The sequence below is a fragment of the Bos indicus genome, chromosome 12 (assembly GCF_029378745.1).
Source record: "Bos indicus isolate NIAB-ARS_2022 breed Sahiwal x Tharparkar chromosome 12, NIAB-ARS_B.indTharparkar_mat_pri_1.0, whole genome shotgun sequence".
NCBI classification, from domain to species: domain Eukaryota; kingdom Metazoa; phylum Chordata; class Mammalia; order Artiodactyla; family Bovidae; genus Bos; species Bos indicus.
In genome coordinates, this window is record NC_091771.1 from 84,452,889 (window position 1) to 84,475,068 (window position 22,180).

Here is a 22,180-nt window from a genome sequence, read left to right on the forward strand (position 1 = left end):
CCAAAGTATTGGAGCTTCAGCTTCAGCAACCATCCTTCCAATGAACATTCAGGACTAATTTCTTTAGGATTGACTGGTTGGATCTCCTTGCAGACCAAGGAACTTTCAAGAATCTTCTCCAACATCACAGTTCAAAAGCATCAATTCTTTGGTGTTCAGCTTTCCTTATGGTCCAACTCTCATATCCATACATGACTACTGGAAAAACCACAGTTTGCAACTTATAGTTAAGTTTCAGTATGATAAATCCCTAGAGGTGGAACTGTAGATTAAAAAGGTATGCACGTCTTATCCTTGGATGAATTGCCCAAATTTCCCTCTAAGTTTGTACATGTAAGAGTGCCTAAGAGCATCTCCACTTTAATGCCTTTGAATGACACAAACCATATTTAGTACACACTCTAATTTGATACCATTTGGAAAAATGGAACATTTTAGAACAACGAGAGAGATAAAATATCCTAAACTTTATTTTTAAATTGATTTTAAAACACTTATGTCCATACAGAACTTTACTCAAGATATAGCTGGGAACCATGTTACAATCATCCTTAATTCTCAAGCCAGACAGTAAACAGCTTCCCTATGATCAGATCCTCCTAAATGCAATAAGGAAGTGAAACATTGTTGTAGGAAATTATACTGAGTACTGCTTTTTAATAGTTTTTAGCTTTTGACCCATTGTTTGAAGAATTTTAAGGAAAAAAAAAGAAATTCCCTCCTAAGAAGGAAATATAATAAATACCACTTAGGAAATACAGAGATATAAATATAATTATGAGAAGAATGTGTTATTTCTGCCAAATTACTGGTGGAAATCTAAAAAGGAAATGAAGGCTCTTTTAAACCCATGAAAAAATGTTTGCTTCACAAAGACTAAATCCTGCTTAAACCCAACCTCAGGTGAGATTTGTGAAAGATAAACTTGACATCCACAGCCTAAGAGAGAAGTAACGAGAAGCCGAGTGCAGACGTGTTGATGACTGCGTTCTCACAGTGTAATGGAACCATCTACCTGTGTACTTCTCTGAAACTGCTGGATCTCTTCTGTTCTTTCACATGGCTTCCTTTTAACAATTCATCTTAAGCTATGCTTCCCAGGTGGCGCTGGTGCTAAAGAATCTGCCTGCCAATGCAGGAGAAGCAAGATTCATGGGTTCCATCCCTGGGTCAGGAAGACCCCCTGGAGAAAGAAATGGCAACCACTCCAGTATTGTTGCCTGGGAAACCCCATGGATGGAGGAGCCTGGCAGGCTACAGTGCATGGGGCCGCAAAGAGCTGAGCACGACTGGGCAACTGAGCGCACATATGTAAGCACCATTTCCCTTAATTAAAATATTGAGATGGAGCCTTCCCTTCATTAAAGTTTAGATAGATTTCATGGGTTTTGGTGTTTTTTTAGAAAACAAAATGCAAGAGATCAACCTCTACGGAAAACCAAATTCACCCTTTATCATATCAAATTTAACCTATATCGTATCATATCAAGAATACCTCCATGGCAAGGATTTTTAGATAGAAGCATAGACATTCTCTACACTGAAATGAAATTAACTTTTTTATATCTTCCGAATCATTACTTTCCTTACTTTAATAGGCCCAATTTTTACTTTTTCAGTTCTCATTTCCCTCTGAGTACTTAATGACAGTAAATGACTTTTATCTGTATTAGTAGAGATTCAATGAAAAAATCAATTTATTACTTTATATCTATCCTTATGAGAGAACATTTTGCAGCCTTCCCTTCACCCCATATCCTTCGTGAAATGAACCAAATCAAAAGAAATATGGGAATAAATACACCACTTTAGAAATGAAAACATATTATGTTTATGAAAGTAGCCTAAGAATTGATTGAAATAATATAACACTAATGCATTCAACAAATACTTATTGAGTAGGATGTTACAACCAGTCCATTCTGAAGGAGATCGGCCCTGGGGTTTCTTTGGAAGGAATGATGCTGAAGCTGAAGCTCCAGCACTTTGGCCACCTCATGCGAAGAGTTGACTCATTGGAAAAGACTCTGATGCTGGGAGGGATTGGAGGCAGGAGGAGAAGGGGACGACAGAGGATGAGATGGCTGGATGGCATCACTGACTCGATGGACGTGAGTCTCAGTGAACTCCTGGAGTTGGTGATGGATAGGGAGGCCTGGTGTGCTGCGATTCATGGGGTCGCAAAGAGTCGGACACGACTGAGCGACTGATCTGATCTGAAGATGTTATAAAGAATGTTAGAAAGTATCAGATATTTTCTTCTTAGAAGTTTAATTAGGTAGTTTATATAGGTAACTATGGGGAAAAATTCGGAGAAGGCAATGGCACCCCACTCCAGTACTCTTGCCTGGAAAATCCCACGGATGGAGGGGCCTGGTGGGCTGCAGTCCATGTGGTCGCTAGGAGTCAGACACGACTGAGCGACTTCACTTTCACTTTTCACTTTCATGCATTGGAGAAGGAAATGGCAGCTCACTCCAGTGTTCTTGCCTGGAGAATCCTAGGGACGGGGAGCCTGGTGGGCTGCCGTCTATGGGGTCTCACAGAGTCGGATACGACTGACATGACTTAGCAGCAGCAGCAGCATGGGGAAAAATTACAAAAATATTGGCCCAAAATTAACAAAAGAAAGGGCCCATTCACAAGTGTAAAGCTCTCCACTTAGTTTAAAAATAATCTGTTTCCTAGGTTCTATTTCCAAAGAACTGAGAACTAGATGTAAATGGAAGAGGAGGGACCAGTGCAACAGATGCTAAAATCCCTAATGCAAATCTCACTTTAAAAACTCCATCATTACCCCAAACCAAGATCCGGGGCACCAAGGAAAATGTGATAAAGTTCTTACTGTTTAATAAGAACCAGGAGCTAGCATCAAATGGGGACCACACCTCTGTGCCTGGCGCATAGAAGATGCTCAACTAGTTGGTGGGGATGAATAAAATGAATGATTTTTGCAATAGAAACCTGAGAAAAAGTGAGCTGATTCCCTATTTTCATTTTTCTTGGAAGGAAACAAACACCTTGGAGCTGTGAAAAGAAAGCAGTTTTCTCAGGATGTTAGCTGTCCAGCTCTAGACCAGGGGCCAGCAGAGTATGACCCCCGGACCATATGTGGTCTGGTTTCCTAAATAAAGTTTAATTGGAAGCAGTCATGTGCTCTCAATTACCTCTGTCAATGGCTCCCTTTAAAGAGTAAACTATTACTCTCTGGTCCTTTACATGCATCCACCGTCACCAGCAGCGCTCCTGCAGGGTCCGTGGCACGTTTTTATGATAGAGCCGATGACAAGAAAGGGGGAAAGGAGAGGTGTCACGAGCACCTTCCCTGTCTGAGCGTCTTCATTTTCAGGCAGGATTTCCAAGCTATTTTTCTCTGTAGAATGACTTTCAAAAATATATATATATGTCTGTGACCTAACACGTTTGGGAAGAATAACATGCATGTTTGGGAAGACCCACTAGAGAGTCTTAATACTGATGTTTTATATATTGATTATGTATGTGTGTATATAATATTGATATTCTGTATATACATGACTATATTTGTGTATATATACTATTGATAATTTGTATACTGATTATATGTGTGTATAGTATCGATATTTTATATAACCAGTATAAAATATCGATATTATATACACTTGGACTGCAAGGTGATCAAACCAGTCAATCCTAAAAGAAATCAATCCTGACTATTCATCGGAAGGACTGATGCTGAAGCTGAAGCTCTAATACTTTGGCCACCCGATGTGAAGAACTGACTCATTGGGAAAGACCCTGATGCTGGGAAAGATTGAAGGTGGGAGGAGAAGGGGATGACAGAGGATGAGATGGTTGGATGGCATCACTGACTCAATGGACATGAGTTTGAGCAAGCTCCGGGAGATGGTGATGGACAGGGAAGACTGGCATGCTGCAGTCCATGGGGTCACAAAGAGTCAGACACAACTGAGTGACTGAACAACAACAACAAAATTCACTATTGATCTGGAGAAGGAAATGGCAACCCACTCCAGTATTCTTGCCTGAAGAATTCCATGGACAGAGGAACCTGGCGGGTTACAGTCCATGGGGTCGCAGAGAGTCTCAGACATGACTGAGCGACTAACACTTTCACTATTGATATTTTGTATACCAATTATATATGTGCATTTATATAATACTTTGTATTCTGATTATGCATGCATATATATTGGAAATAGATTAACATCACCACTCATCCATGACACTCCTTTCCGTATTTCTCCCCAGCTTCTGTTGGATTGTGGCAGCAGAAACTGGATTCCAACAGAGCTACCTGACTGCAGCAGTCTAAATGTGGAAAATAATTACATGTCTTTGTCGTTAATTGTTCATATTCTTGGGATGGCGGAGGCCTGTGCCCTGTTTTAGTGAACATAAAAGAAGGAAACTTTAAGGACAAGAGGGATGTGAATAATGGATCTTGTCAGCCAAAGTACTGAACTTTCAAAGTGAGGACTCCTGGCCTTAGACTCTGTTTATTGTTTGCCTACTTCTGATTGTCTGCTTCTCCTGGCCTTTTGCTGAGTTCTCTCAAGGTCAGCAGCTTCCGAGAGCTCTCCTGTTCTGACTCTTTCCACTGCCCGGAGATGACTGACGTCTCTGACGTATTCCCAAGGAAGCTTTGCTTGCTGATCAAAAGGAAGAGCAGTGTTCCTCTCATGGTGCATTTACTGAGAATTTGAGAGCAATCAAATGTATCATGGAGAGTAATGAGCTCTAATTTAGAGTGAATTGAACAGGCTAAATGCTATATTTGCCTGAAACTCTGTCCTTCAGAAACCTTGCTTGGTGGGTCGACTTTATCACCCTAGGAACCTGCCACCCTCTAGGTTGATTCTAAGCCACTGAACTCCCTAAATATGACATAGCAAACAGTTCACTTCTTTAAGATGAAATTTAATTAAATATAGCTGTCTAGAGAACAGAATTGTAGACACGGGGGTGAAGGAAAGGGTGGCATGAATTGAGAGAGTAGCACTGAAACATACATTATCATATGTAAAATTCAATAGCCAGTGGAAATCTGTTGTACAATGCAGGGAGCTCAAACCCTATGCTCTGTGATGACCTAGAGGGCTGGGATGGGGTGGGAGGTGGGGTTTCACGAGGGAGGGGACATACATATATCTATGGCTGATTCATGTTAATACATGTCAGAAACCAACATAATAGTGTAAAGCAATTATCCTCCAGTTAAAAGTAAATAAATTTTTTAAAAATAGAAAAAGAATTGCATGCCAACTTTTAAGACAGTAATTTTCAAATTGTATTGATATTTGAAAAAGAGGCAACAAATGAAAACTTTATAACAATACTGTATTCCTGCCAGTTCAAAGATGAACTTTTTCCTTCCACTCTGCTCTTGCCTACTTTAGTCATGCTGAGTCCCTCTGCAGAGCCTAAGATATCTGAATAACGTGATAGTGATTTCAGCAATTTCCCATAACAGAGTATCTAGTGCGATTTGAAATCACCGTTGATATTGTTTCATGTAGAATTTCTACTTAGGACTCTTCAGAGGGTTTCCTCCTATTTACCTTCCTGTTTGCAGGAAACAACCTCTCATCAAAAATCAATTATATTAATTTTGAAGTATTAGTTAGTAGCCCCCTCCACTATGGCTGAAGGTAAAGCAATTGAGAGAAACTAGTTTAATCATTAACTTCAAAAAGTCACTTTGTATGTATGTTTTCTTACAATTTTATCATGAATTCCAACTCATTATTTTTTCTCTTCCCAGAAAAATCTGTTGATCTTTGAGAAAAATCCATCTTCTAAGTGAGACTACTCTTTCTGCCAAATGGTGATAGTTGGCATTTGAAGAAGAAAGTAAACAGAAAGTGAAATGGTGAGATAATTATTTTTATAAAAGTACTATCAGGAACAATCATACCAAAGTTTGTTCTTTAATTACTTTGGACTATAAACAGACAGTCAGGACAGGATGATGGGAAAGATGATTCCAGGCTTCTATTTGAGCTACACTACTTACAAAACATGAAATTATTTCATATTCTCCCAGATACTAGTGCAATTAACCAGACAGCAGATGCTATCCTTTATGGATGCTTGCTCATGTATTGGATGAGAAAGATACAATAATTGGCTTGATCCAGATGTCCATATGAAGTAATTGAGATTCTGAGATGGTAACATTTCTGAAGAAATATGAAAAGGATACTAAATGTAAAAAAAGAAAAAAAATAACGTTCTTAATTCATGGGAAATCAATTCAAGCAAAAGATAGTACTTAAAGATTTTGTGACTTTAAAGTACACATTGAATAATTTCAGATGAGATGGGGTTAAAACTAATGCTACAACCCTACTTTGCTGTAAAAGATACTTGATTCATCTAAGACTATAACATTATTTCATCAGAACAGTTGATTCTCTGGGCACAGTTAGATCCAAAATGATAGCAAATATGTTATTAATACTCTGTAGCTCCAATTTTTCAGAACTCTAGCCATCATTTATTTTCTGTATGTGAGATGGGTCACACAGATTCCTTTGCAGGTTCTTGTGCTATCAAATCTCTGAACTTGGGTCTCAGTTCAGTTCCGTTCAGTCGCTCAGTAGCATCCGACTCTTTGCGACCCCATGAATCACAGCACGCCAGGCCTCCCTGGCCATCACCAACTCCCGGAGTTCACTCAAACTCACGTCCATCGAGTCAGTGATGCCATCCAGCCATCTCATCCTCTGTCGTCCCCTTCTCCTCCTGCCCCCAATCCTTCCCAGCATCAGGGTCTTTTCCAATGAGTCAGCTCTTCACATGAGGTGGCCAAAGTACTGAAGTTTCAGCTTCAGCATCATTCCTTCCAAAGAACACCCAGGACTGATCTCCTTTAAAATGGACTGGTTGGATCTCCTTGCAGTCCAAGGGACTCTCAAGAGTCTTCTCCAACACCACAGTTCAAAAGCATCAATACTTCGGTGCTCAGCTTTCTTCACAGTCCAACTCTCACATCCATACATGACCACTGGAAAAATCATAGCTTTGACTAGACAGACCTTTGTTGGCAAAGTAATGTCTCTTCTTTTCAATATGGTATCTAGGTTGGTCATAACTTTCCTTCCAAGGACTAAGCGTCTTTTAATTTCATGGCTGCAGTCACCATCTGCAGTGATTTTGGAGCCCAGAAAAATAAAGTCTGACACTGTTCCCACTGTTTCCCCATCTATTTCCCATGAAGTGATGGGGCCAGATGCCATGATCTTAGTTTTCTGAATGTTGAGCTTTAAGCCAACTTTTTCGCTCTCCTCTTTCACTTTCATCAAGAGGCTTTTTAGTTCAAATAATCATCTGAATTACACAATCCTAACATTTTTATCACACAGGCAGGGCCACCCTTTGTCCACTAAAGCCACTGTTGGGAACAAAAGAAATGGGCTTGGCTAACAGAAGCAGAAAGGAATGAATCACTGGTATAAAGGTAACTCTGAGCGTCAACAGGGAGCCTGGGTAACCAGACTGGAGGACCTAGCTTCAGAAAGATGGTGAGTTGCAACAAAAATTAAGGTCACACGCAGAAACAACTGAAGTTGTGCACGGCCGCTGTGAGCCCTGGACCAACAGTCACCGCTACCTCTGCACTGTGGGTGCTGGCGACTCTGGTGGAAGAAGTACTAAGAAGTCCCTGCTTGCTGTGTATGCCAATGGCCAACTGAGGACATTCCCCTGGGCATACTTATGTCTTCTAGGCTTGCTGGACATAATAATGTTTTGGAAAAAGAGTATGTCTTCCCTTCAATCCTTGCTTACCTTTCTTTCTTTTTTGGTAGTAAGGCATAGTCAGAAAGGGGCTTCCCTGGTAGCTCAGCTGGTAACGAATTGGCCTGCAATGCAGGAGACCCTGGTTCAATTCCTGGGTTAGGAAGATCCCCTGGAAAAGGGATAGCTATCCACACCAGTATTCTTGGGCTTCTCTGGTGGCTCACATGGCAAAGAATCCAGCTGCAATGAGGGAGACCTGGATTCGATCCTTGGGTTAGGAAGAACCCCTGGAGGAGGGCATGGCAACCCACTCCAGTATTCTTGCCTGGAGAATCCCCATGGACAGAGGAGCCTGGCGGGTTATAGACCATGGGATCACAAAGAGTCAACATGACTAAGCACAGCACAGCATTTACTCAGAAAGCAGAGACCCTGGGCATTGAAACAACAGAAAGTGAAAGTGAAAAGGTGAGTCGCTCAGTCCTGTCTGACTCTTTGAGATCCCGTGGGCTACAGCCTGCCAGGCTCCTCTATCTATGGCCTTCTCCAGGCAAGAATACTGCAATGGGTAGCCATTCTGTTCTCCATAGGAGCTTCCTGACCCAGGGATCGAACTCAGGTCTCTCACATTGTAGGCAGATTCTTTGCACTCTGAGTCACCAGGGGAGCCCATCAAACACAGAATAATACCCTTTCTACATGTACCAGCACAGTGGCCAGGAGAGGCCGTATCTTAACTGCGGCTACTTCACAAAGAAAGAGGGTCAGTTGAGAAAGAATGCTAGGTGCAAAAGGAGTGTCTTGGTTGAGGACTATGTGGGAGACGGAGGCCTGGAGAACTTGAGTGTGAAGTCCCCACACCTTCCAAGCAGAAATTTGAGGATGGAGGTGAGGAGATGGTTGTAGAAAAGAAAAAAAAAATGTGTTAAGGAAGTAAAAACAGAAAGTGCAGAAAAAGGAGCGATTACTGAGATTAATTCTAAATAAAGAAGTTTCTGCGAATGGTAGTATTTTAGTTGTCTTTAAAAGATAAATACATAGGATTTTGATATTAATTGATGGGAATAGGGGAAGACAGGGGATTTTTCAAATTTGCTTGCTAATGACAGGACCGTGTTCTGAAAATCTCTGGAGTGGCTATCAGTGGTTCATATCTGGTTAAGCTTTATCTTTAAATAGTGTAGAGAGGAGAAGCTGCTTCAGAATCTAGTCTCGTAAATAAACTTGCAGTTTCTAAAAACATTACTTGGATGGATCCAATTATAAGTCAGCTGCTGTTAACTACAGGATGCGAGAGCTCTGTCAGAGTTAGATAATCTGCAACTTTTGCTTTCATATAAAAGGCAATTAGATAGCCCCCTTTGATCCTGTAATAAAACCAGTCTCAAAATTTATCCTAAGAACATAATTATACACTTTCTATAAGGATGTTCATTGTTTATAAAAAGAAAAAAAAATAATGTGAAGAGACATCCCTGAATGGGCACAGTTGGGGGAAGGATTAAATAAACTGTGATAGCGTAGTGTAATGGAATTGGTTGAGTAAGTGGAAATCACGTTGAAGAAACGTGAAGATGTGAGACATGCTTACGCTGTACTGTTTGGCTCGGTTCCTAGTATGTCTCAAGACTCATTCTGATCGCACGTCTCTGCTCTGGATCCCTTGATAGGATCCTGACAAGGAAAGCATGCAAATAGCTTGTTCTTCCTCACTTGCTCCTCTGTTTGAGAAGACACAGAGTCAGCTTCCTCAAACCACACAGGTGATCGCGGAGGGAGATACGGCCGGTCAAACCCAGGCGCTGCTACCTAGGACGGAAAATGATGCCAGCAGCTAACAGTGGTGCCCAGCTGCTCTGCCCCTTCTCTCCCACCGCCGCCCTCTATCCAGGCCTCCAGATCCTTCTCCGGGACACTTGGAGGAACTCCCACGCGCACGTACTGCCCTACTGACCATACTCTTCTTCTGCTTCCGCCAGCACTATCCATCCACGTGGGATCACTGATCTTATAAAAGCAGGTATGACCTTTTCTAACTTTTTTTTCACATTTTTATTGAAATGTAGTTGATTACAATCTTGTATTACTTTCAGATGTGAAGCAGAGTGATTCAGTATTATATATATAAATATATATTTATATAAATTTTGTATTGCTGTTTAGTTGCTAAGTTGTGTCTGACTCTTTGGTGACCCCGTGGACTGTAGCCAGCCAGGCTCCTCTGTCCATGGGATTCTCCAAACAAGAATACTAGAGAGGGGAGCCATTTTCACCTCCAAAGGAACTCCTCAACCCAGGGATGGAAACTGTGTCTCCAGCGTTGGCAGGTGGATTCTTTAATCCCCCAGGAAAGCCCCATAAATTATATATCTATATATATCCCTGGAGAAGGGAATGGCAACCCACTCCGGTATTGCCTGGAGAATTCCACAGACAGAGGATAATATAAACATACATAATAATTTTTATATATTAATTATCTTTCATATCATTTTCTATCATAGGTTACTGCAAGATATCGAGTATATGTCCCTGCGACATGCAGTAGAACCTTGTTGGTTATCTGTTTTGTATATAGTAGTGTATATATGTTAATTCCAAACTCCTAATTTACCGCTCCACTCACTTTTCCCCTTTGGTAGCCATAAATTTGTTTTCTATGCCGGTGAGTCTGTCTCTTTTCTGTAAATGAGTTCATCTACATCATTTTTAGGTTCCACGTATAAGTGATATCTTACGATGTTTGTCTTTGTCTGTCTGGCTTACTTCCCTTAGTATGATAACCTCTGGGTGCATCCATGTTGCTGCCAACGGCAGTATTCCATTCCATTTCAGTGGCTGGCAGCATTCTGCTGTATATGCACACCACGTCTTCTTCATCTGCTCACCCGTTGACAGACGTCTAGGTTGCCTCCATGTCTCGGCGATGGCAAGTAATGCTGCTGTGAGTGTTAGGGTGCATGTGCCTCTTCAAATTGGAGTTTCTCAAATAGGAATGGTCTTGTCCTTCTTCAGAACATCTTAATGGATCCTTGTGAACATATGTATGCAAATTCCTCTGCATAGCCTTTGGGCTATTCCAGTATCCCTTTAAGGCTCTGTTTCCAGTGACACTCCAAACTAGACTGATCAGTTTTCTCAGAAATAAGATCCATTTTTTATTCTTTCACGACTGAAGTTGTTCTCTTAGCTGGAATAGCGTTTGTACTGCAGAGTTTTCCTCGTCCTCCTCTGCAGGAGTCCACCACTTCCTCCGACAGTTATCATTGTTTCTGGATCTGTATTTCCAAGGCACTTTGCAAATGTCCCTGTTAAGTTAACAATCAAGTAGATATGCAGGAATTTATGCTTATATTTCCATCTCTCCTAGTTCCCAAGATTAAGTCTTCTCAACTTTGTGAACCAAGATGCCCAAGAAAGTGCTCTGCATGTAACATAAACTCAATAAACATTGGCTAATTTCAACTTTTGTACACTTAGCAGAAGATATATTTGATTTGTTCATTTTATTTTTCTTAATTCAATCAGCTTTGATTATACAACACAGAGTAAGAAGCTACAAACTATCCCAATGTTGCTGACACTGGGAAGTATCATAGTTATATGTTGTCAAAATTACTGGGGAAAGAAATTGTATGATGAACACACTCTACAGTCTTAATAGAGTATTTTCTTCCAAGCAAACCTATTTATTAGACATCTAAGCACAAGGCACGATGCTCGACTCAGAGGTTGTTGATGTCTTATATAGATACAACCGTAGTGAGGTTCCCTTCTCTCAATTATTAAGGGCTCTGAATAGCCATCCATGATGAAAAGCCAAGTAGAAAGCATCTCTGAAATGGCGATTCACTGATTTCTCCATGCCCAGATGCTACAATTCCAAGTTGCAATGCACTCCATTAATTAAACAAGTCTGCATGCCCATAATTTAATTTGCTGAAAGAATTCACAAGAGGGATGGGAAACTGGGTTCCCTTGCTTCCCATAAATGTAATTGACATAATGAGCAGCTTTCTCTTTTGAGTCACAATGCCTTACAGTAATACCTGCCTCATGTGACACCAGACTCTCCTGGAGTCGCACAGTGAAATAATTTCCTAAGTGCAATTCAACTCAGTGTAGATAGGTATCAAATAGCATCAGAGGCTTCAGAAATAAAGGAAATGAAAATGACTTCAATGAACTTGGTGGGTGGAAATGGTAAGAACCTGAGTCAAATAAGAATTCACATGAACACTTTCTACACATGTTCCTCTTTCTCTAGGTATTTTCAATGTTTGCAAAGTTAGAAATGGAAGGTAGGAAAATCTTAGACTGAAATGTGAAATAGATTACATTTTATTTTTATTAGCAGTTTGCAAAGCACTTTTGTATGCATTAGCTTGGGGTTTTATGCATCAAATGCATAAGTGAGACTATTTTTTAAAAATCCATTGAAATGTAATTGATTCACAATGTTGTTCTAATTTCCATTGTACAGCAAAATGATTCAGTTATATATACATATATATATTCGTTTTCATATTCTTTTCCATTATGGTTCATCTGAGTGGGACATTTTCATTGTTCTCATCATCATCCCTTTTTACAAATGATGAAGCAGAAGATTCGAAGGATTTAGTCATTTGACCTGAATGCTATGGTTTTTCTACTAAGTAATTTTAAGACTGGGTCAATACTTATCAAGTATTGAATTGAGATCATACTGGATGCTCACTAATTATCTACCCAGTGAATGGATATAATAGATTAAAAAATAACTTGCGTCATGTCACTTGTTTTTACAAAAAGTTTAATTTATCCCTAATGCCTACCAGTAAAAAATCAAATATCTTTATCAGAAATGTCAGTCTCCTCTAAGATTATAGTCACAACTCTCAATTTTTTCCTTAATTTGAAAATGGTATTTTTAGACTTCTAAGATAAAATGACCAATGAAAGACAGAATGTGAATCTTTTATTTCCTGGATGGACTTTCTACTTCTCACTCTATCAATGTTTAATTTCCTTCCTGTGTTTCTCTCATTAGTCCCACTGACCTTTTGTTTTTCTTGCCCCAGTTAATTATTTGTAGCCTTTTCAGCTTTCAAAAGCAATCCCTTTCTTCCCTTCCTGGGCAACATTGTTCACAATCACAAAGAAGAATAACCAGGGGGCTAATAAATGCCATTTTGTACACACTATATAAAGTATTTATAAAGCAATATGAGATGTTAAAGTATCATTAGAACTGGCCTTTTAAGACTTTAGTATTTGGCACTGAGAAAAACAGTACTTCGAAAGCTTTCATTTTGCACCTATGCTATAGAGATTCCATCACCTACTGACAGGTGGTGAACAGGTACAAGTGAATGAAACAAATTAAGCGACTAACTCCTACCAACGTTTGAAATACAGAATTTTAGTGGCTTCTTTGTTTATCAAATAAAAATAGAATACCCAAGCAACTACTCAGTTAACTCAGCTTTATGATTCTCTGAACCAACCTGGTTAAAATTTCCATTCTACATGGAAAGATACATTTTATATTTTTTCATTCATTCAACCCATATCTGGAATCTCTAAAGTCCACTTCCGGGGCCTCTGAGTATCAGAGAGACTCTGTGTTTATAGCTACAATATCTGGATCTGTGTCTATTAGAACCTTCCTTCCACAAAGCTTATTTGGAACTGTTAGCATGAATGTTTATATTAACAATATTTGTTTGGTCTCTCCTTTGCTCCTCCAGCCCATTTTAGCTAATACCTTAGGCCTGACAAGGCCACTAGCTCAGGGAAGGAGAGACACAGCAAGAAAAGGGGTTCGTGTGAAACACCATGTAAAGGAAAGTTTTGGAAAGCACGCCCTGTTGATGGGAAAGGACTCCCAGCATAGTGTGCATGCATTGGGATACCGAGGCAGAAAAGACGTCCAGTCACAGGAGTCGGTTTCCCTGTCTGGGCTGGTTTGCTGAGCCGAGGCTGGCATGGGTCTCTGAGTCTTTGAGTTGAGTTCTCCTCCTCTTCTGGACCCTTTTACATCACCAGGAACTGTGTCCAAGGGAGCAATAGCAAACCTAGATACATTTAGGGATATAAATGTACAAAGTAGCAGAGTTTCACTTTCTACTTAGAGGGGGAAGAAGAGGAGCAACCAGCTCAGGGAGCTCATCCACAAACCTCGGTATGGACGCCAAAGATGCTGAGGGTGGTGTCAAGGTACCAGGGCCTGCAACGGCCCCACAAAACTCACTGGTCTCCCTGGGAACACCTGGAAAGCAGTCAGCACTTCCCTCGCTTTCAGGAAGGAAGTTAGCAGAGAGTGGGCAGCTCACCTGGTGAAGTCCCAGCATGGGGATGAGGGAAGTGCTTGCAAATGACAGTGTGAGCTGTTGGCCAGGTCACTTACAAGATCAAACTAATCTTGGTGGGTGCTCACAAGAACAATGTTGTTTATAACGATACCAGTGTGGACAAGACGACCACGACCAGACATTCATACCCCTATACTGTTATTATAAAAAAAAAAAAAGAAGAAGAAGAAGAAAGGAAGGAAGGAAGGAAGAAGGAGGAAAAGGAAAGAAAGAACAAAACGAACAAAACACCCCCAACCCTCAAATTCTCTAGAATTGCAGATCATTCCCTGGGAGGAAATGGGACTAGATTTAGACAGTCCCTAATTAACTACATCCCTGGAGGAGGAAATGGCAACCCACTCCAGAATTCTTGCCTGAAAAATCCCACTGACAGAGGAGCATGACAGATTACAGTCCATGGGTTCACAAAGAGTCAGACACAACTGAGTGTGCACACACACACACACACACACACACACAATTAACTACACAAAATTTCTTCCATGAAGGAAATAAGCTTAAAATAAAGATGAGTTTGAAAAGATGAGCTTATGAAAAGGTGCACACCCAAATTTTCGCCCTGCAAATAGTATATCTGTTCTAGATATGTCCACTCTAAACAGTTGTGTAAAGCATTACATAATCGTGTTTCTTAAGGATAGATGTCAAAGTTTAATGACAGTTCAAGGAGAAAAGCACAAGATAAAGAACTAAGTAAAAGTCAAGATTTACTTTAAGAGATAAACTTTGGGGCAAAGTTTTAATGGCATTTGTGTGCCATATGAAAAGATTGGACTTTTGTGCCATTAGAATAATGAGAGTCTATTGCAGGGAACCCAGGAGAACTGAGGTTTTTAAATATAGGAGTGGTATTATTATATCTGTGATTTAGGTTAATTCTGCAGAAAAAAAAAAAGAAGTGAACTATGGATGTGAGTGAGATTTAGACATCAGAATGTGAACAGAGGGACTTCTCTGATAGTCCAATGGTTAAGATTCTGCACTTTCAGTGCAAAACGTACAGGTTCAATCCCCGGTCAGGGTACTAAGAAACTGAGATCTCATGTGCCATCCTGGCACAGCCAATAAATAAGGAGAATTTCCACTAAATAACAACATATAATCCTTTAACTAAAAAATAAATGCACATAGCCATCAAGTAGCCCATGGTACTTGGAAATTATGGTGTCCATACATATTAAAATATAAAACCTAGAAAGAATGAATATGAATTGAGAAGTTGTACCACCTGTCCATATACGGGATAATAAGTCAGAGATGGTAAGAATTGGGAGATCAGCAGAATGTGCGGATGCCTAAGTGTCCTAGGAAATACTCTCTTGTGATTGCTGACAAGTAGTGGCTTCTCAGATGGCTCAGTGGATAAAGAATTTGCCCGCAATGCAGGAGACAGAGCAGACTTGGGTTCAATTCCTGGTTGGGGAAGATCCCTTGGAAAAGGGCACAGAAACCCACTCTGGTATTCTTGCCTGAGAAATCCCATGAACAGAAGAGCCTGGCGGGCTACAGTCCACAGAATCGCAGAGTCAGACATAACTGAGCGACCAGCACAGCACAGCACAGTGTGGCTCACAATCGTGCTGCTGGTTCTCAGAGGTGTACGGGTAACTAAGGAGCTCGCAAATCTCCTAACAGCAATTACCAATGATGACAACAACATTGAACTGTGCTTATTTCTCCTCCTGGATTTTCCGAGAAGACGGATGCTTCTTTTTTGCTTGTTTTTCACATGTGCATTTTAATTACAATCTCTGCGCCTAGTGTTTCATCCTAAACTTTTTTATTTTCCAAATGGTTTTCCATTTTAAAGAGACTAAATAAAGATTATGACTGAGCTGTACTCGTGGGAATTCCTAGATCTTTTTATAGGAAGTTATTTTAGTCCAATGGAGTTGAGAATCCGATTTCCAGTTGGAGAGAATAAGAGACATGCAAATTCAGGGTAGAGCTGTACAGCACCCTTGTGTTGGTGAAGACAGAACATTTTCAGTCATCTGGATATTAACCCTTAATTATCTGGATATTAACCCTTAAACATCTGGATAGTTTTAAATGTGGAGACAGGGGAACAAAATGGTGTGTTAATAAAATTTTCATTCAATTTAGTGAACATTAGAGAGTAAAGACATACTCACTGTGACAAAGACCATTCTTGGCTCATTCAAATCCAAGTTTCTGTCTGCTACTGGACACACAACAGAGTTTTTCTGTTTCAGGGCCCCCCTGTAGTTCCCTGTGGGCAAGAGACTGGTGGTGGTCATGGTTTAGTTGCTAAGTGGTGTCAGACTCTTGTGACCCCGAGGACTGGGGCCCACCAGCCTCCTCTGTCCATGGGATTTTCCAGGCAAGAATACTGGAGTGGGTTGCCATTTGTTTCTCTGGGGGATCTTCCCGACCCAGGGATAGAATCTGCATTTCCTGCATTGGCAGACGGATTCTTTACCACTGAGCCACCTGCGAAGCCCCTGGCACAGAGATTGAATTGTTGCCAAAGGATTGTCAATAAAAACAACCTGTGACGTCTTCAAGCCTGATTCCTTAGACCAACCGTACAAACCTTCCCATCTTGTCACTTCCGTTTCTTCTTTATGAGCTATGCAAATGGAAAAGCTCCTGGCATCTTAGATGTTAAAGATGGACGATTTGCATTTGTATCAATGTGAATGGACCTGAAGACTGTCCTACAGAGTGAAGTGTGTCAGAAAGAGAAAAGCAAACATCATATATTGACACATATACGTGGAATTTAGAAAAATGGTGCAGTCTTATTTACAAAGCAGAAATAGAGACACGGACATAGGGAACAAACACGTGGATACCAAGTGGGGAGGGGGTAAGATTAATCGGGACACTGGGATTGACGTCTATACAGTGTTGATACTATGTCTAAAATAGAGAACTAAGGAGAACCTACTGTGTAGCCCAGGAAACTCTACACAGTCTTCTATGGTGACCTAGATGGAAAGGAAATCCAAAAAAGTGGAGGTATATGTATAAATATAATTGATTCACTTTGCTGTACAGTAGAAACTAACACATTATAAAGCAAGTATTCTTCAATAAACAGTAATTTAAAATCAATCAATAAAAATAAAGACAGATGGAACTTCTGTGATGGTACATGGGATAAGAACCCACCTGCCAATGCAGGGGACACAGGTTCGATTCCTGGTCCGGGAGGATTCCACGTGCTGCAGAGCAGCTAAGCCCCTCACCACATCTTCTGAGCCCGAGTGCTGGAGCTACTGAAGCATACGCGCCTAGAGCCTGTGCTCTGCAACGAGGGGAGCCACTACAATGAGAAGCCCACACACAACAAAGCACAGCCCCCGCTCTCCAGGACCAGAGAGAGCTGTGCAAAGCAACACAGATGCAGGGCAGCCAAACGTAAATAAAGATGGACAATCCACAGTGGTAACTTATCTAGATTGAAAGCACATTTTAAAAGCCCCTCCACCCCAAATCAGTGGGGTGGAGACTTTAAAGAATAACACAGCTCAAGGATAGAAGAGGCCTCAACAAACAGGCAACACAAACTCAAGTGTCAGTGCATTGGTGATGAGCGTGGGGCCTTCAACATGAGAGAAAGAAAGCATAAGAAGATGAGAAGAATGATGCTCTTAGTAGAAATGAGAATGCAAGCTACATTGGGTGAGTGAAGCCCTGAATAAGAAGGTGATGACAGGATCTGATCTAACCTAAAGAAATGTGCCTTCAGGCGATAGAGTCAGAGTTTAAGACTAGATGTTGGAATCTGGGGATAATCAGCATATAATCATAATCTCCTCTCTGGCTTTTAGTACATTTAAAAGAAAAAAAGACACACAACACTTCAATTCTGTGTGTATAACATGTACATTTTACAGCAAAATAAAATGTGCATTTTTCTAAAAATAGATTCTGCCATGGTTCCTTAACTCTACACTAAAAACAATGCAATCTTGACTTGTGCTTTTTAATAGAACATTTATAATATAAAAATGTACCCTGGAGAGTAGAATCCTTAAATGTGTACAGTCAGTTTAGTCCTAGTAAAAGAATTTTTATTGTCTCTCTTAAATGCAATGTCTCTACTACCTACAGGGAGCGAGTTTTAGTAAACTAGCCGACTGTAGCAAGATTGAACTTGTACGTTGTATTGATACATCTCAATCCTCCTGGAGTATAGAGATGAGCTTGCCTTTTCTCCTAAATGAGGCAACTTCATTTGTGTCGCTTAAATTAGAAGACACTGTTTCAATACACACCTAACTGGTGAGGCCTAAATTATTACGTGTACTGTGGAGGGACTCAGATTTTGGCTTTAAAATTCGACAGCAAAAGAATTCAGGGAGCTAAACTACAGGGAGGTGGCAAACGGAGAAAAAAATCAAAACACATGTTTAGAGGAGAGAGTCTGTGGGGGTCAATTGTCTAATGTAGTGCTAGCTTAAGGCCTGCCCACCAGAACATACCACCATATTAAAGAGGGCGGCGGAGAATACATCACATTTAAAATGCTCTCTTGAAATTTTCAGTAGTTAAAAAAATGGATGAATGGGAGTTCATGTTTTCTATTAACAGTTTAGGCAGAATGGACTGAAATGCTATTTCTTTTCTCCATTGCTAAATTTTAAAGGCTATCTCTTCCATTTTAAAATAAGCTTTATTTTTTAAAGATACAGAGAAATTGACAAGACAGGACAGAGTACCCATACACCCCACACCCAGGTTCTCCTCTTATTAGCTTGCTATATGAACCTAAGAGTTTACTGTAATTAATGAGTAAATGCCGCCACGTCAATTTTGACTGAAGCCCGTATTTTTTCTCTCAAGGCCTCGGTTTTTGCTAGTGCCATTTTTCTGTTCTGGGATCTCATCTAGGTTCCCACATTGCATTTAGTCAACACATCTCCTTAGACGTCTCTTGACTGTGGCAGTTTCTCGAACTTTTTTCTTTTTTTAATGTCAACTGCTTTGATGAGTTGTTGTTTAGTTGCAAAGTCCTGTCTGACCCTTTGTGACCCCATGGGCTGGGGTCACCCTGCCAGGCTCCTCTGTCCGTGAAATTTTCTAGGCAGGAATACTGGAGTGAGTTGCCATGCCCTTCTCGAGGGGATCTTCCCAACCCAGGGATCAAACTTGGGTCTCCTGAATTGCAGGCAGATTCTTTACTGTCTGAGCCACCAGGGAAGCCAAAAGTGATCAGAACCAAAAGTCCGATCGCGTTGGAGAAAGCTGGCAGAAAGCAGAGAATTGAAAACGCAGGTCTGGAAGATGACACAAGACTGGAATGCAAGACTGAGACTGGAGAAGCCAGATACAGCAAGGACCGTGTTGTGGTGCTGTTTATAATCGTGGTCCACAGACAGCCTGCATCACTGCCCCTTGAGATGCTTATGAAAATGCAGGTTCCGGAGACACGTACGGACTCGCTAAATCAAAATTACTGATATATATTTGCTTCTACATTCTCCCAGACAGCTCTTTCGCACACAGAATTCATAATTTCCTTTTCAGAGTAGCCAGACAGGACAGAAAGACAGTGAGAAGGGATGTCAGTGATCACTTTTTGATTTAATACCCCTGAGAAGTTTCAATTCCAGAGGACTCTTTAATTGGAGCCTGAAAATCCTGGTGGATAGGACCGCTTTTGTGAAGGCTGCGGTCTTTGTTTACAATCTGCAGCCCCAGGAAGGTAGACAGGAACAAAAGTCCTCCTGATGTGATCACCGGGTGTCCTTTGATCTCAGCATGTTTGCTTTAGCAGTGTCTTGCCATCCTCCGGCTGGCAGTCTGGGATAGCCCCGCAGAGTCGGCAGAATTCTGCCTTCCATCAACCTGCAAGGTCATGGCTGAGAGCTGACAGTGCTGCTTTCACATCTTCTATTTTTCATCCCTACCATTTGTTCATTTCCAGGTGAATTTTTCTTTCCCTTCCTTATTGATCTATTGGCATAAAAGCATACTTCACCCCATAATGATTGCACCAGACTTTGTACTCACCTTCACACCCTAATGCTTAGCTGTTTACACTTCGCATGACTAACATCTCTATTGCTCATTCACTATTTCAGGCTTTCATTAGAATAACTGGCATCACTGTCTGCAACAGGCAATGAACCAATTCACTGGATCAAGGTACACAGACAAAATGATTAATCCAGTTTCCTCAGTTATCTTTGATGGTCTGCACTGAACAAGAGAGAGCAGATTCTATAGGAGAGAAGCAGAACCAAGCAGTGTGAGGAGATTCCTCGAGGATCGGCTATCACAGTTCACAGCTAAGTTGCTCAGAGGGACAAAGGTTTCCAGTGTATCCGTATCCTTTGCTGACTGCACAACTGGGTATAAAAGATCAGATGAAGCAAACACTCTGGACACATCTCATTCTGCTGTGCAAAATAATGATGCTGTTAAGAGAAATGACTCCTCACAGAGGCTGTCTTACAACAGCAGCGCCGGGCTTTTTGGCAGCAGGGACCGATTTCACGGAGGACAACTTTTCCATGGACTGGGGAGGGGAGGGGGGATGGTTTCAGGATGATTGACATGCATTACATTCATTGTGAGCTTTGTTTCTATTATTATTACATCGGCTTCACCTCAAATCATCAGACGGTAGATTCCAGAGGTTGGGGACCCCTGTCTTAGAAGAAGAACTTCCATTTAATGAAAGCTCACCATGAGCTATTGCATACCTGTTGCAAAATCAGCAACCCTACCAGGAAAGCAAGACAAGTTGAATAAACTCCCCAGAGCCACAGACATGATCATCAGAGGAAGACCTGTTTTAAGTAAGAGTCAAATCTCAGTCAAGCCTACCTTCTTTCTGTGATGCTACAAACCACTCCAAAAGGAGCTGAGTTACTGTTTGAGTCTGGAAAGCTATTCTCAGTTTTTCTTTTTCTTTCATCAGATTTCTGTCATCTCTGTATTTGAATAATTATATTACCTATTCAAAGAATGTATCTAAAGGAAACTGCACAGCATTCCCAGGACTTTGTCATTGCTGTTCAGTCACTAAGACATCTGACTCTTTGTGACCCCACAGACTGCAGCACCCCAAGCTTCCCTGTCCTTCAGCTGCATCCCAGAATTTGCTTAGATTCATGTCTACTGAGTTAGTGATGCTATCCAACCATTTCATTCTCTATCATCCCCTTCTCCTCCTGCCCTCAGTCTTTCCCAGAATTAGCGTCTTTTCCAATGAGTCAGATCTTTGCATCAGGTGGCCAAAATATTGGAGCTTCAGCTTCAGCATCAGTCCTTCCAATGGATATTCAGGGTTGATTCTTTAGGAAATCCCAAGACTTTAGATCATACCGCTTATTTAGGGCACTAATTGTCTCCTTCCAAATTTATTTAAAGATTCTCCTGTCCTATTTCTCTAAATCCCAGATCTTTTTGCTCTCTTCCCTCTCTTGAGTGTCTCCATTTTAAGAAGATCAGAGAGGCAGCCACTATAACACAATTAATTAACTCCCACTAATCAAATGGGGAGATGACCTGTATGCTAGGCAGGCATGGTGTTTTTCAGGCTGTGGGAACAAGCTGGAAAGAACCTTGCTTATTTGCATGATTCCGACCTTTCTCAGGAAGAAGAGGTTTCTACTTAATCCACCCAGTGATCTGCTCATACTCTCCAAGTAAACAGTAAAACCACCTTAACTTTCTGATTACAAGCAAGAGCCACCTGTGGCCCCTGGTTGCCCAGCTCTGACTGTCAGTTACATTAATCCGCAGAGCTTAAGACAGGAAGGGAAGTGGGAAGTCAGGAGGCAGGAATTTTGCAAACTGACTTCACATGAAAAGAACAAGGTTCACAAGCAGAGGAAGCTGGGGGTGGGAGGCATTTTTGTCCCAGAGTTCTCTGCTCTTTTGGATTCAATTTCACTACATAGACACATTGCCTTTTCTGTAAATATCAATAGAAGCATTTCTGTTTCGCATCATCTGTCTCCTCTCTTCCAGTCCATTTTTGGCCCCATAACATCTGCAGACTTTTAGAAGCTGCGTGTAAAACTTCCTGCCCTTTGATAAAAGGAATATCCAAGCTCGATACGTCTTGTGCTGTCCTGGTATCAAAAGACTCAGTC